The 14725-nt window shown below is 40.7% G+C and overlaps 1 protein-coding gene across 14 annotated transcripts in view; it reads left to right on the top strand.

Annotated features, from left to right (window-relative positions):
* The first annotated feature begins 10010 nt into the window (after nt 1-10010).
* Nucleotides 10011-14725, top strand: part of adgrl2a (adhesion G protein-coupled receptor L2a) — a 218437-nt gene continuing 213722 nt past the window's right edge. For 6 of the 14 annotated variants that reach the window (XM_072914716.1, XM_061975463.2, XM_061975456.2 and 3 more), the window contains exon 1: nt 10013-10538. The gene's annotated coding sequence lies outside the window, so the exon portion shown is untranslated. Of the gene's footprint in view, nt 10539-14725 lie in introns of all 14 variants that reach the window. The other 8 variants (XM_061975464.2, XM_061975455.2, XM_061975453.2 and 5 more) reach the window with 3 other exon arrangements.

Here is a 14725-nt window from a genome sequence, read left to right as displayed (position 1 = left end):
GTCTGGTTCGCTTGGAGAAGCTGGAGAAGAAAGACAACTTGCCAGTCTAGTTGAAATGGTAAATGGGTTGTACTTGTATCGCGCTTTTCTACCTATTTTTAAGGAACTCAGAGCGCTTTGACACTATTTCCACATTCACACATTCACACACTGATGGCAGGAGCTGCCATGCAAGGCGCTAACCAGCAGCCATCAGGAGCAAGGGTGAAGTGTCTTGCTCAAGGACACAACGGACGTGACTAGGATGGTAGAAGGTGGGTATTGAACCAGTAACCCTCACATTGCTGGCACGGCCACTCTCCCAACTTCGCCACGGCTTGATACCACCTCCCGAGCCTATGGAATGGAAAGCCATGCTGAAAAAACCCAACATGATGACCAACAACAACAATGGCACCCGCTCAGACTTCAAAGTCAATGGACAGGCACTGGACACGGCGTCCAGCTTCAAGCACCTCGGTGCAATCGTGTCCGATGAAGGATTCAAACGGGAAGTCCTTGCCAGAAGAGCTCAAACAACTGCTGCCCTGGCAAAACTCAAGGCCATAGGGAAAGACACAAACATCAAAGGTGAGATTACAGCACTCACTTGTAATGTCCACCTTCCTTTACGCCTGAGAAACATGGAGCCTCACAGCAGAGCTGCAGAAGACAATTCAGAACATGGAGATGAGATGCTACAGAAGACTCTTGGGTATCTTCTACACCCAACATGTCACAAACCAAGAAGTCCGGCAAAAGATCAGCCAAGCCATCGGCCCGCATGAGGACCTGCTCGCCACGGTCATAAAGCGGAAACTGAGGTGGTACGGACACATCACCAGATCCTCAGGCCTTGCAAAAACCATCTTGCAAGCCACCGCACAAGGTGGCAGGAGACCAGGGAGACAAAAGAAAAGATGGGAAGATTTCATCGAAGAATGGACTCACCTGAAACTCACTGAGATCTGCTGAGGACAGAGAGGGATGGAGAGAGCTGGTCAACACATCGTCTGTGGTGCCCCAACCACCCATAGGTACAGTTATGGGATAGGTACAGTTATGGGATAGGTACAGTTATGGCATAGGTACAGTTATGGGATAGGTACAGTTATGGCATAGGTACGGTTATGGGATAGGTACAGTTATGGGATAGGTACAGTTATGGCATAGGTACAGTTATGGGATAGGTACAGTTATGAGATAGGTACAGTTATGGCACAGGTACAGTTATGGGATAGGTACAGTTATGGGATAGGTACAGTTATGGGATAGGTACAGTTATGAGATAGGTACAGTTATGGCACAGGTACAGTTATGGGATAGGTACAGTTATGGGATAGGTACAGTTATGGCATAGGTACAGTTATGGGATAGGTACAGTTATGGCATAGGTACAGTTATGGCATAGGTACAGTTATGGGATAGGTACAGTTATGGGATAGGTACAGTTATGGCATAGGTACAGTTATGGGATAGGTACAGTTATGGGATAGGTACAGTTATGGCATAGGTACAGTTATGGTGTGCTATTGATGAGGCAGGTGCTGGAGATGAAATGCATCAAAAAGTTGTTCTGCCAAAAGTTGGTCATCTTGATTGTCGCAGTGAAGATGGCGTCGAGATTAGCAGCCATGTTGTTGTTAGCATTATTCACCTTCCGTAATAATGGAAAAGATGTAGCACATATGAGACATCAACACAACTTCATTTAATGCTGAGTTTAGACCAAACACATTTACAATATACTTTCAAAAAGTACAAAATTAAGTTCACAACGTAGCTTCAAAATGTGGCGAGGGACGACTTGCGGCTCGAGGGCCAACTCCGGCCCGGCAATGACACCATACCGGCCCCTGGACTTAGTTGACAACAAACAACAGATTTCTACAAATGTTCCTGTAGGAACTCGGACTAACACGTTGGCAGATGGACTTTTAAACACGGGGGGCCAAAGTTGTAATTTAAAGAACTTTGAAGTCCTCGCCTCTTTTGGCATTTCTTTTCCGTAATGAGATTTCTGTAGCTGTTACTCATTAGTAGTCATGAGTGGTGCTCCTCAAGGTTCCATTTTAGATCCTCTCTTCTTCATCATGTGGGCTGGTGGCCCTCCACTTTGGGTCAAAAAGCTTGTGAGGGACTCGCATTTTTGCAGCAGATTCTTAAAAAAAACCCGAGCGTGCTCTCCTAGAGATGATCTTTGACTTCCTTAGAAACACGCTTCTGTAACTCTGACAAAATACATGGACCAACATCAAATGTCTACTGTAGAGCACGTTCAAGATAAAAATGATAGTGAAGGAAGAAGTCTGGCCCCCCCAGTCCTTAGCTTTATGGAAATGTGGCCCCCAAGACTACACTGCTGTTTTTTGGTATTTTGGGGTTCTAAAAAAGACAACAATGTACACAGAACTGAAAACCGGTTCACAAAACCGTTGCAAAATCCAAATCGTTGATTTTGTGAAGCGTTGATTGATTGATTGATTGATTGATTGATTGATTGATTGAGACTTTTATTAGTAGGTTGCACAGTGAAGTACATATTCCTTACAATTGACCACTAAATGGTAACACCCCAATAAGTCTTTCAACTTGTTTAAGTCGGGGTCCACTTAAATCGATTCATGGTTGGTGCTGGGATTTGATGAGCCGTTCCACGTAGACCGGTTGGCGACTTACGTGGGTTCTACTCTCTACGTATCGTGTGTCTTTGTTTTAGGTATTTTTTTATATTTTTGACATGTTGACAAATATCTGCACCAACCCTTTTTTTATCGGCTTATTTTGTGTTTTTAATATTAAAAATGAAGAGTAATATTTAACCTCTATTACCACCTTGGCTACCATTTCAAAGGTAACAATCATCCGCATTGTCCCGCCCACAACACCCTCTGATTGGTTGGGCAAACCAAGTCCGAGGCAAGGCCAATCAGAAGCCGAGGTCTTAGGCAGGCTTGTCCAACTCAGGCCGGAGAAAAGTAGGTAAACGCATGAGACTCCAGAAATGTAGTAAAGATCTCAGTCGTCTGCATGTGACAACTACTCACAACGCTAGCGTGAGCGGAACAACGTAGAAAACATAAGCGCTGACTCAGCTGGCGTCTGAGATTCATGGGAACAACGCTGCTGAAGTGACGGATTTGGAAACATTCCGTTGGAATGAAGCGTGTTTGTGGGAGCCAGAGATTAAACTAAGTCAGTTTAGTTTTATTGCACGCACACGTGAAGGAGTAGAGAATACACCACGATAGAATGTAACCATGTTGTATTGAAAATACAATGATTGGAAAATTGTGATTGATGACACTTTGATAAACTCACAGACTCATTTAGCTAGTGCTAGCTAGCTCAAATGCTAACATGAACATAAGAGACATTAACGTCTGCCCTTGTTCAAAATCAACATTTTTATTGATCTATTTATTTACAGACAGACATACTTTTGTATTTCATTATTGTTTCTTTTGTTAATATCAGAGTCTGTTCTGCAAGAAGGTCAGCACACAACTTATGGACACTTCAAATATACATCATCATATAATACAATACAATATATTTCAACATCTACCCACCAAATATCCATTTACAATTTCATTTATGAATAAAAAAGGAATCTTTAAATCCACCAAATCAGTCTCAATATCCTATTATTCAAATGTGATGAAAAGCTTGCATCTTGAAGGTCATCTCATCATACAAACTGAGGTCAGGACCAAAATGATGCCACTAATGTGAATTCCTCAAGCATAAGGAGTTACATTCCTCATCTAAAACTAAGAGATTGAATTGAGCAATTGAGACGACAGACGGTGCTCTCTCAGATCCACACTCCAAGGAATGTGACGACAGGAAGTCAATTTGTCACGAAAACCAAAGTTACGAGCCCATCACAGAAAAAAACCCACAACTTTAAATCATACTTGCCAACCTTAAGACCTCCGATTTCGGGAGGTGGTGGGGGGGCGTGGTCGGGGGCGTGGTTAAGAGGGGAGGAGTATATTGACAGCTAGAATTCACCAAGTCAAGTATTTCATACATATATATATATATATATATATATATATATATATATATATATATATATATATATATATATATATATATATATATATATATATATATATATATACACAGGTAAATGCCAGTAAATTAGAATATTTTGAAAAACTTGATTTATTTCAGTAATTGCATTCAAAAGGTGTAACTTGTACATTATATTTATTCATTGCACACAGACTGATGCATTCAAATGTTTATTTCATTTAATTTTGATGATTTGAAGTGGCAACAAATGAAAATCCAAAATTCCGTGTGTCACAAAATTAGAATATTACTCAAGGCTAATACAAAAAAGGGATTTTTAGAAATGTTGGCCAACTGAAAAGTATGAAAATGAAAAATATGAGCATGTACAATACTCAATACTTGGTTGGAGCTCCTTTTGCCTCAATTACTGCGTTAATGCGGCGTGGCATGGAGTCGATGAGTTTCTGGCACTGCTCAGGTGTTATGAGAGCCCAGGTTGCTCTGATAGTGGCCTTCAACTCTTCTGCGTTTTTGGGTCTGGCATTCTGCATCTTCCTTTTCACAATACCCCACAGATTTTCTATGGGGCTAAGGTCAGGGGAGTTGGCGGGCCAATTTAGAACAGAAATACCATGGTCCGTAAACCAGGCACGGGTAGATTTTGCGCTGTGTGCAGGCGCCAAGTCTTGTTGGAACTTGAAATCTCCATCTCCATAGAGCAGGTCAGCAGCAGGAAGCATGAAGTGCTCTAAAACTTGCTGGTAGACGGCTGCGTTGACCCTGGATCTCAGGAAACAGAGTGGACCGACACCAGCAGATGACATGGCACCCCAAACCATCACTGATGGTGGAAACTTTACACTAGACTTCAGGCAACATGGATCCTGTGCCTCTCCTGTCTTCCTCCAGACTCTGGGACCTCGATTTCCAAAGGAAATGCAAAATTTGCATGGTTGGGTGATGGTTTGGGGTGCCATGTCATCTGCTGGTGTCGGTCCACTCTGTTTCCTGAGATCCAGGGTCAACGCAGCCGTGTTTATTTTAATGTACCGGTATAATTCTATGGCTGGATGTAATAAGGAGTCAGAAAAAATAAAAACAAAAATACAATTAATTTTGATGTTTTTAGCAAAATATATCCATCCATCCATTTTTTAATTAATAAAAATATGTATTTTTAGGTAAGATAAACATAATAATACAATTTATCTCTCGTCTGGATGATTTAGTTCTTGTCACCCTGTTGTCCTCCCATCGTGGAAAAAAAGGCTGTCCTGACTCATGGAGCTGGAGGGGGCGTGGCCTCCAGCTCCGGCTGAAAATCGGGAGATTTTCGGGAGAATATTTGTCCCAGGAGGTTTTCGGGTGAGGCGCTGAATTTCGGGAGTCTCCCAGAAAATTCGGGAGGGTTGGCAAGTATGCTTTAAATAGAAGAAACATATTTAAACATTTAAATAAAATGACTTAAATGGCCAGCAAAATATGATTAGATAACATAGTTCAGCTGCGGCTTTTTATTTATTGTATTATTTTGAAATCAAACCCGGTTTGAGTGTTTATGATTACTTTGTGAGCAATATTGGGATAGTTTTGGTGACAATAACAATTTCATCCCCACACCAGAAGCTGCACTTGTCGTGACAGATTTGCAATAATGCACAATTATTTACACTCATGTCTTGAATAAGAAGTTATTAATGTGACGTATGTTTCTACTTAAATAATGAGTGTGTAAACATAATAATGCACAATTATGTCTTGAATAAGAAGTTATTAATGTGACGTATGTTTCTACCTAAATAATGAGTGTGTAAACATAATAATGCACAATTATGTCTTGAATAAGAAGTTATTAACGTGACGTATGTTTCTACCTAAATAATGAGTGTGATCACCTGTGCAGAAAGTTTTGTGCTTCATCCCGTCTTAATCACTTTTTGCATTTTGTAATAAAGTGTAACATTTTGCTTGGTGATCAGACTGTGGACAATCTTGTCGATATCACCACTTGTGAATTTGCTATCATTTAATCAATCACAGTTGACGTTATTAGGGGATATAAATGATTTCAAATTAATTGATTTATTCAAATTGTTTATAGGAGATGCTACTTTTAGTTTTTCTTTGTTTATATTTACTTGTGTTTTTACATAAACATGCTTCATGCATTTACTGTAGGGAAGGGATTCATATGGCCCTGTTCCTGGGTGCATCTCGTGTGAGAGGAAGAGGGATTTTGCAAAGCAGTCTGCTGAAAATGATGGACAGCACCACTCTACATAGCAACTGGTCAACGTTGGAATTGTCACAAAATTACTTTTAAGATATTCAAAACTCTACTGCTATCTGGATAGTGCAGCCCCAAATGTGTCACGTTTCATGCGTCAGGTAAACCGTGACGAATGAATCCCCTTCCGACTGTAAACCACGATATAAAATCCCAAATGATAGTGTTGAATGTATGCAGGGGCCATTGTGATATGTTTTTATTTTGTAAACAGATGCTGAAAAGAGAAATATATCTTCCATTTAGACATTAGTTATTACAGGGGCGTCCAAAGTCAGTGGTGGGTCACCAAGACCTTCTGTGCTGGCCTAACATAACCACAAATCATCATCATAATTAAAGTCATTTTTAATTGACTTTCCCTAAATATGTAAAAGTATTCATATTCTCTTCAGGTCATATTATGCTCCTTCCAGTGCTATTGTTTACTTGATATAGTTTGTATCCAATCAGAATTCAGCTAGTTTATGTTGCCATGCTGTACCAAATCTGCCTGCAGAATCAACAGTGTGTGTGCACTGTAAGTGAACGGGCACATACAGTTGATAGACAATTGCCATAGATCACCAGTTGTTGTCAGTAAGGCCTTCTAGCTGGCCTAACGCTGTGATTGGATGCTCACTTAGGAGTCCCAAGTGAGTATCCAATCACAAGTTGTGAAAGCAGGAAGTGGCATCGGAGCCATACGAGCCATAGAAAGCCACAAAAAACTCACCGAGAAGGTATCACTATTTTGTAGTGGTGTAAAAAAATAATCTTTTTCAATTAATCGTGATTATTATTTTCTGACGATTCTTTATTGATTAAAACAAATCAAAAATCTATCAAAAAATATATATTGTATTTTTTATTTTAAATCTGTCCTGTCCAGCCAAATCCTATAGTAGATGTAGATGATCTATATCTGCTCTACACATTGACTTTACATGTAGATGATCTATATCTGCTCTACACATTGACTTTACATGTAGATGATCTATATCTGCTCTACACATTGACTTTACATGTAGATGATCTATATCTGCTCTACACTTTAAAAAAGAGAAGTGTTGGATACTTCTCTTGTTGATTTATAGAATTGTTTTTTTTAAAAGACAATTTTCTTTCAAGTAATATAGAAATGCATCCGAGCTGTTTATGTATTTCATGGAGGAATGTAGTTCGTCATAGAACTGCTGCCCAATGCTGTTAAAAAAGTATTGATTTTGAATCAAGAATCCCCCCAAGAATGGAATGGAATCGTGTGGTGCCCAATGATTCACGGCCCTAATATTTTCATACCAGAGCATAAATGTGGGGGGAGGAGGGTACTAGGATGCAAAACATAACAATACTGAAATAAACCGCAACAAAAAACAGTGCAATACATTTTCATAACATGCTCACTACTGCCTAGTTTCTCTTGTTATATTCTGTTATATTTTTATTCTTATTGTTGCTTTTTATTTTTATTCTTATTGTAATATTTTCTATTTTATTCCATTATTTACTTTTTACTTTTTAAATTCAATCTCAATTCTTTACACTGCTGCTGGAATTTTCATTTTCCTCAGGGAACTCTTTCAAAGGAATCAATAAAGTACTATCTACCTATCTATCTATCTATCTATCTATCTATCTATCTATCTATCTATCTATCTATCTATCTATCTATCTATCTATCTATCCAGAGGTGGGACCAAGTCATTGTTTTGCAAGTCACAAGTAAGTCTCAAGTCTTTGCCCTCAAGTCCGAGTCAAGTCCCGAGTCAAAACAGGCAAGCCCCGAGTCAAGTCCAAAGTCAAGACTGGAAAGTCTCAAGTCAAGTCCTAAGTCCTGCATTTTGAGTTTGGAGTCCTTTCAAGTCCTTTTAACCACAGACTAATATATTAACACAGATTGTGTATGCTTTTCAAACGCTGTATTTATTTATTAAAACAAGTGCATTTTAAATTGCAGGAAAGACAATTGTGCTGACATTGCACTTTATAATAGCACTATTAACCAGTCATTTTAAACATTAACTCATTCCTTTACAGAACAAACACATTGAAAAATAAAGTGCAAATGTACTTATTTGTACAAAAGTGTTAACATTGAAAAAACATGACATATACGTGAACATAACAAAAAAGTTGTACTTTTTATATGTCAGGGCCCTATGCTGCATTGCATTTGCAAAAGACCAAATTAGCCAAGAGTCTGTCAGTCATTTGTGCACGATGGGGGCATAGTATTTATTTTACCTTTATTTTACTATTTTTGTCTTTTTTTAGGTGGCTAAAATACGCGGTGCTGCTGACCGCCGTCTAACGTTACGTGTGATATATTGACTAACGTAACCCTGCTTAAAAAACATCACTGAACAAAAAGTATGAATAAGGTAGTGAACTGCAACAGATTCCCGTGTTTGCAATAACGTTATAACGTTAGCAGTGAGTTTACAGCCTCACTGATTTAACTACACAGCAAATAAAAGTCACGTTACTTAGCCAATAAACGTTATCTTACATTCAAAACTTACCGTTCTTTGTGCAACTTCAAATGCCGGACGAAGTTGGAAGTTGTTGCCTCTCCATCAGTAATTTTCGAACCGCATGTGTTGCATACTGCAAACCGTTTTGTGTTGACCACCCCGTAATTTTTATACCCAAACGAAATTATTTTAGGTATCATTTTTTGTTCACTGGCGTGTGGTTTGGACATGTCTTCTTCGTTGGTTGTCCTGCAATTTGATTGGATGAATGCTGTGTGATGAAAACAAAGTAGATGTAATTTGATTGGCTGTTGTACTGAGAGCACACCAGCTGACACACGCAACGCTGATAGACAAGTACACAATGAAAAATACGGAGCGCTCCCGAATAACTTTTTCATCTTTGGGTTTTGGGGAAAGTAGCAAGTCATGTCAAGTCATGTCAATTCAAAAGGCTCAAGTCCAAGTGAAGTCACAAGTCATTGATGTTAAAGTCTAAGTCCAGTTGCAAGTCTTTTTACATTTTGTCAAGTCCAGTCTAAAGTCATCAATTTCATGACTCGAGTCTGACTCGAGTCCAAGTCATGTGACTCGAGTCCACACCTCTGTATCTATCTATCTATCTATCTATCTATCTATCTATCTATCTATCTATCTATCTACAGATCTGGTATCTGCAGTATCGATATTTCAGTATCAATCTGAACATCACAAGTTTGTATTCTTCTAAACTTTGCCGCCAACACTTTTTCAAAATGTGTGTTATCGGCCTCCTTCACTGTGTGTGACAATCATTGGTACTTTAACTTTTTAACTTTAACTTTACCAATAATCAGTGAAAAAACATCCAGTATCTCAACTTTGTATCAGTTTGCATGCGTGGAGTCACAACTTTTCCTTCCGATCTCATGAAATATTATTCATTTTTCTCGTGTCCTTTCCCTCCTCGGTGACGGGTGAACAAATGCAGATTCAAAGTTTAGCTCAACCGAAGATGTTTTATTATGGCTGCTTTGTAATATTACAGTACACTTAAATCCTCCTTTTCATGGCTGCACTGCCCACTCTATGTGCACTAAAGCAAAGAACATTTCTCAAAGCAGGGAAAAAAGGGGCCACAAAAATGATGTATTGGTAAAATAATGTGAGCTTTCATTTGAATTGTTCTTCCGAGTAGAAAAAAAGATGGCATGTTAATAAGACTCCTGCTGCTCCTCCTGCTGCTGCCCTCGCAGAGTCCTGATCCTCACAATCCGCTCCGTGTTTTGACGCCGGCCCTGCCCTCAGCGCGTGCCCGCTCCCGGCAGCCTGGTCGCGGCCGCGCACTAACTGGCTCCGCCTCCTGGAAGTCTGCCGCTCGTCGCTTCCTCCTGCAGCCGCTCAGCGCGCTCCGTGTCGGCCTTGAAACTTCCACGATTTCCACCCGCGGACGGGGGCACACAACTGGGAGAAAAAGAAAAAAAAAAGACAAAAAAAAAGACAAACAAAAAAAACATTTAGCCAGTAGGTTTTTTTTAAATTGAGTTTGGAGGGACACACTCGATGGTGTTGATGAGCGGACTGTGAGCGGCCGTCGCCATGGAAGTGTGCCCCGGGAAGAGAGGCGCGGGCCGGCCAGGAGGAAGACCCGCCGCCGCCTGACCGTCTCGCCCGTGGAAGAGAGACCATGTCCCGCAGAGCCTGACCATCTCGCCCGTGGAAGAGAGACCATGTCCCGCAGAGGCTGACTGGAGCCTCCATCCCACTTCTTTTTCTTTCTTTTGCACTCTTTACTCCACTCTGACTTCAAGGTAGGTTCCTTTTTTACACTTTTAATTAACCTGCTAAGTTTCAATTAAGTCTCAAGCGAGACTCAAAGAAATTGTTTTTATTCTAGTTGAAAAAGTCCCAAGCCGCGCAAATAAAGAAGAGTCTGTGTGCAACAGATGTGCAGGAAAAGAACACAAATAAAGCCATTGTTGCATTCTGGTGACCTGAGAAGTGATTTCTAATCATTGGACTGCAGCTACTTGTCCTCGGACTTGGAGGAAAAAGGGGAGAAAATGAGCCTTGAAATGCAAGAATTAGTTTGCAGATGTGATGCGTCGAAATAATAATAATACAAAGTCAGGGAAAAAAGCATGAAAAGACTGCAAAAGTGGATGCTTAATTCTTGTGCTTTTTGCACATTTCTTGTAAAGATTTGTTAAGCGCGTGTGTGGAGCAGCACGCCGTGATGATGCTTGACAATCAATCGCTCACCCATCACTGGATTGTTGCTCACATTTACGCTCTTTTGCACATTGCAATGATTTAGGTCCATGAACGCATCTTCACTTTTAGTGGACTTCACCCAATTACCTTTCTGGGCGTAGAAACAACACAACTTTGTGGGTAAAGTCACAAAAACATGAAAAAAGTCTTTTTTCCCAGACCCTAAATGCAAGTCACCACTCCTGAACATATTTAGTTAGAAACAAATCTTTGAGGTATTTTGTGCAATTAGTCTGTTGGCAGCTCGAGTCGTGCCAGGAAAGACGTGACTCACTACTCCGGTGTTTGGAGGCCAAAACGTGGCTCGGTTATTGACATCCGCTAAAAGATAAGTCCCTCTTATTTGCATTTTCTTTGGACCGTGTGCCAATTGTGCGTGTAAGAATCTTTCATTTGGCCATGTTTCACTTCTCCACAAGTGCCTTACATCCATTTTCTCAACCGGGGGAATTATTTCACACTGGCGCCGGGCGGCGTGAAAGAGGAGAGAGCGGGCGCCAGCTCATCGAAATTTGCCACATTATGGGTTGTCGCTTGATTCTCTCCTGAACCCGCCTTCCGTCTTTCCTCTCACAATAGACAGCGGCGTTGCCGGATTGGCTTCTCTCGACGAATCGTAGGCTTTGAAGCCATCGCCGCTCGTCTACGGAAGCCTGGTTGGGTGTTCTCCAGTCAGGTCGTTTGCTATTGATCTAATATCGAACGGCTGTTTGTTTGTGTGACCGTCCAAAGAATCTTTGTCCGCCTCTTCACTAAAGTCTGGTATCTCCTTCCGTGTGCGAGGCCTCAGAAGTCCGCCTAGCAGGGAGTGGAAGCATTAAGATTTACGCCCCCGTGCTTATTTTGGCGTATAAATTGCGGGTGTAAACCACCTACATGGAGTCATACTGGGCGGATAACTATTTGCCATTAAAGGGAATAAACAAGGCTGTAAAGAGGCCCGACTTGACAGAAGGCGCAGGTTTTTCGTCTTTCCCTTTCTTATGACTAATTGTATTTTACGATTGCTAATGGGTTAAAGACTATAGGGTGCTACTGTGCACAACCCCCGCCCACGTCCACCACCAAACATTTGTTTCCACTTCCCAAAAGGCCCTGCAGTGCAGAAAAGGGGGCGGGGGGGGGGGGGGGTTCGATTTGCGAAAGAAACTTCTTGCTTGCCGAAATAATTTCATAGCGAGACTCGTACACGAGGTTCCATTCCAGCTCTGATGATGAGAAACAACACGGTTGTTAGCCACCAGAGGTGGCGGCGTATCCGCCTGCAGCGCAAACTGTCCGGCTGCTTGATGTGAGTGCTATTTTACAACATGTTGCACACATGTTTGCCTTTCAAAGCGTACAAGTGAGCATTGGTCACGCCCAACATGAGGAAAGTAGAAAAAAAATGGGCCGACACATGAAAGAACCAGCAACTGATTTGAAAAAGGACATACTTGGGATGGGAAAATAAATTGCATTGTTTTGAATATTACCTTTTGTGTTGGTTTGTTGTGCAGCGAGTGTAAACAAGACTCATGGTGAAAACTGTTTGGGGAAAATATTCCAGGAGGAGGCTGTGAGCAAACAGCAGTTGTTGCCGCTCCGCCGTAGCAGCGGGGAAAAAAGGGGCATCTGCCCGGGGACGGGAGTCAGGTCTCGGCCGGATTATAGGAGAGAAGCACTTAAAAGCTCCTCTGTCGACAGGACAGTAAACATGGCCGACCGATATATCTGTCCGTGGCTATTGTGACTAATGACGCGTGACTAAAGTTTCTAGTAGTTCGGTGTCCTTTGTCGCTTCAAAGGAGAGAAAAATCCAAGGCTCTTCCCGTCTTTAGCGTTTGATTTCAGCTCGCGCTTTAGCGAGCGGGAACCACTTTTGGTAACCGAACAAAAAATATGGGATGTTACCATTTTTTTGTTGTTGCAATTTTTAATACAACAAATGTGTAATGTGTTGGGGTGACAAGTATTTCAAACAGCCCTTAGAAAAAGAAGAAAAAAAAATAATATATATATACAATTTAAAAATCAGTTTTAGTTAGCAACTATTTAATATAAAATTATTTGCATTGCATTTTTGCAATCAAAAAATATGTGTAGAAAATCAGTTTATGATAGGGTAAAAATAGATTCAAAGAGCCCTTAAAAAAATAAAAATAAATATATATATATATATATATATATATATATAATGTACAAATCTGGTTTTATTATTAGATATTTGCTATTCAATTATTCACTTTGGTGATTTTTCTAATTACAGTGGGATAAAATAAAATAGAATGCGAGAACTAATGGAATCAGGTATTTCAGTGTATAAATACGTATATTGTATACATATATATATATATATATTTATATATATATATATATATATATATATATATATATATATATATACATATATATATATATATATATACATTTGCAGATGCACAAAACAACTTTGTGACACCGTTGGACAAAAGCAGACATAGTTTGCGTGTACTTTTTTAAAGGTGTATTCGTCTCAAGGCGTCCGCTAAGTTGCCAGCGCACGGCGTGTGTCGAGACTTTGTTCTCGTCCGCTCGCCGAGTCAGGTGGAGTCTGGCTGAGGACGAGGACAATCCTGCTAAGTTGCCTCCAAACTAAGATCATCAACAAAAGAATGATCTCTTCCGTAGCACGCCTGCCATCTGAAACACAGGAGAGACAAACATCAAATTACGTGTTAATGATTGCTCACAGGAGGCGCCATTTTTTCGTTGAAAGGTGGAATGAAGAAAAGAACAGTAAATCAGTGAAGTTTTTTGGAATCGACGAGGGTCCGTCATCACCTCTAATGAGCTTCTTACGTGGGTTTTTTCTGGAATTGAAACAGAGAGAAGAGTATTGGTCTATTAATTTCCCACAGTGAAGGATGGAACCTGCTGCGTTTATCTCCACTCTGTGTGGGCCAGCAGAAAAGATGATGTTTGTCTGGGCATAGATCATGTCTGCCTAGGAATCTCTCGGCTTCTTCTTCCCAGTCATTGAGCAAGCCCACGCCGTAAAGGAATGGTCCCAGCGTCCCTGAAACCAGCCACTTTGCTGGGAGTTTCCCTCCCAAGAAGAAATCAAATGATATTTGTAATCTGCAGTTAGAATGTTGTGCTTGATTGGAATCTGGCAGGAGGTAAAGTGCAGCCTCAGGAGGCGTGGCTAATTGAGAAATGTGACGTTAGTTGATCACAAATATGCTTTTGACGGCACAAATTAGCAGAAGATATTGCGTCCAATATCATTCTGATAACAAGATCCTCCCATCAGTTTAACACAGGGTCTTTAAAAAGTGTTCAATGGATTTTGCCAAAATGAAGGCCTTGAATGGCTTTACAAAGAAATACATTCCAAATCCAGAGGCATTCTAACAATGAATACAATTGTAGGCCTGAAGAAAATCAACTCAAAAAGCATCATTGATATTTCGCTACGTCTTGGTCTCCGGCTTTCAAAATGGATACAAGAGAGTTCACTCCCTGCACGGCTCCCAGCGTCTATTCCACACTAGAAGTCAATGAACAAAGTGAGCCTCTTGTCAGTCTTCCACAATCTTTGTCTCCGTACGAGCAGACTTGCAATTCTCCACCGCACGTTTTCCTGAGTGCAGCTCGCTTGTCCGCACCAACAAGGAGAGTTTCAAATATTTGGGGTTAAAACCATCTCGTAGTTTCAAAAACTGTCGACACGCAAACGCATACACCTGCTCACTTTGTCCAA

Source organism: Nerophis lumbriciformis, linkage group LG14 (assembly GCF_033978685.3).
Source record: "Nerophis lumbriciformis linkage group LG14, RoL_Nlum_v2.1, whole genome shotgun sequence".
NCBI lineage: Eukaryota > Metazoa > Chordata > Actinopteri > Syngnathiformes > Syngnathidae > Nerophis > Nerophis lumbriciformis.
This window is presented reverse-complemented; position numbering and strand designations above follow the sequence as displayed.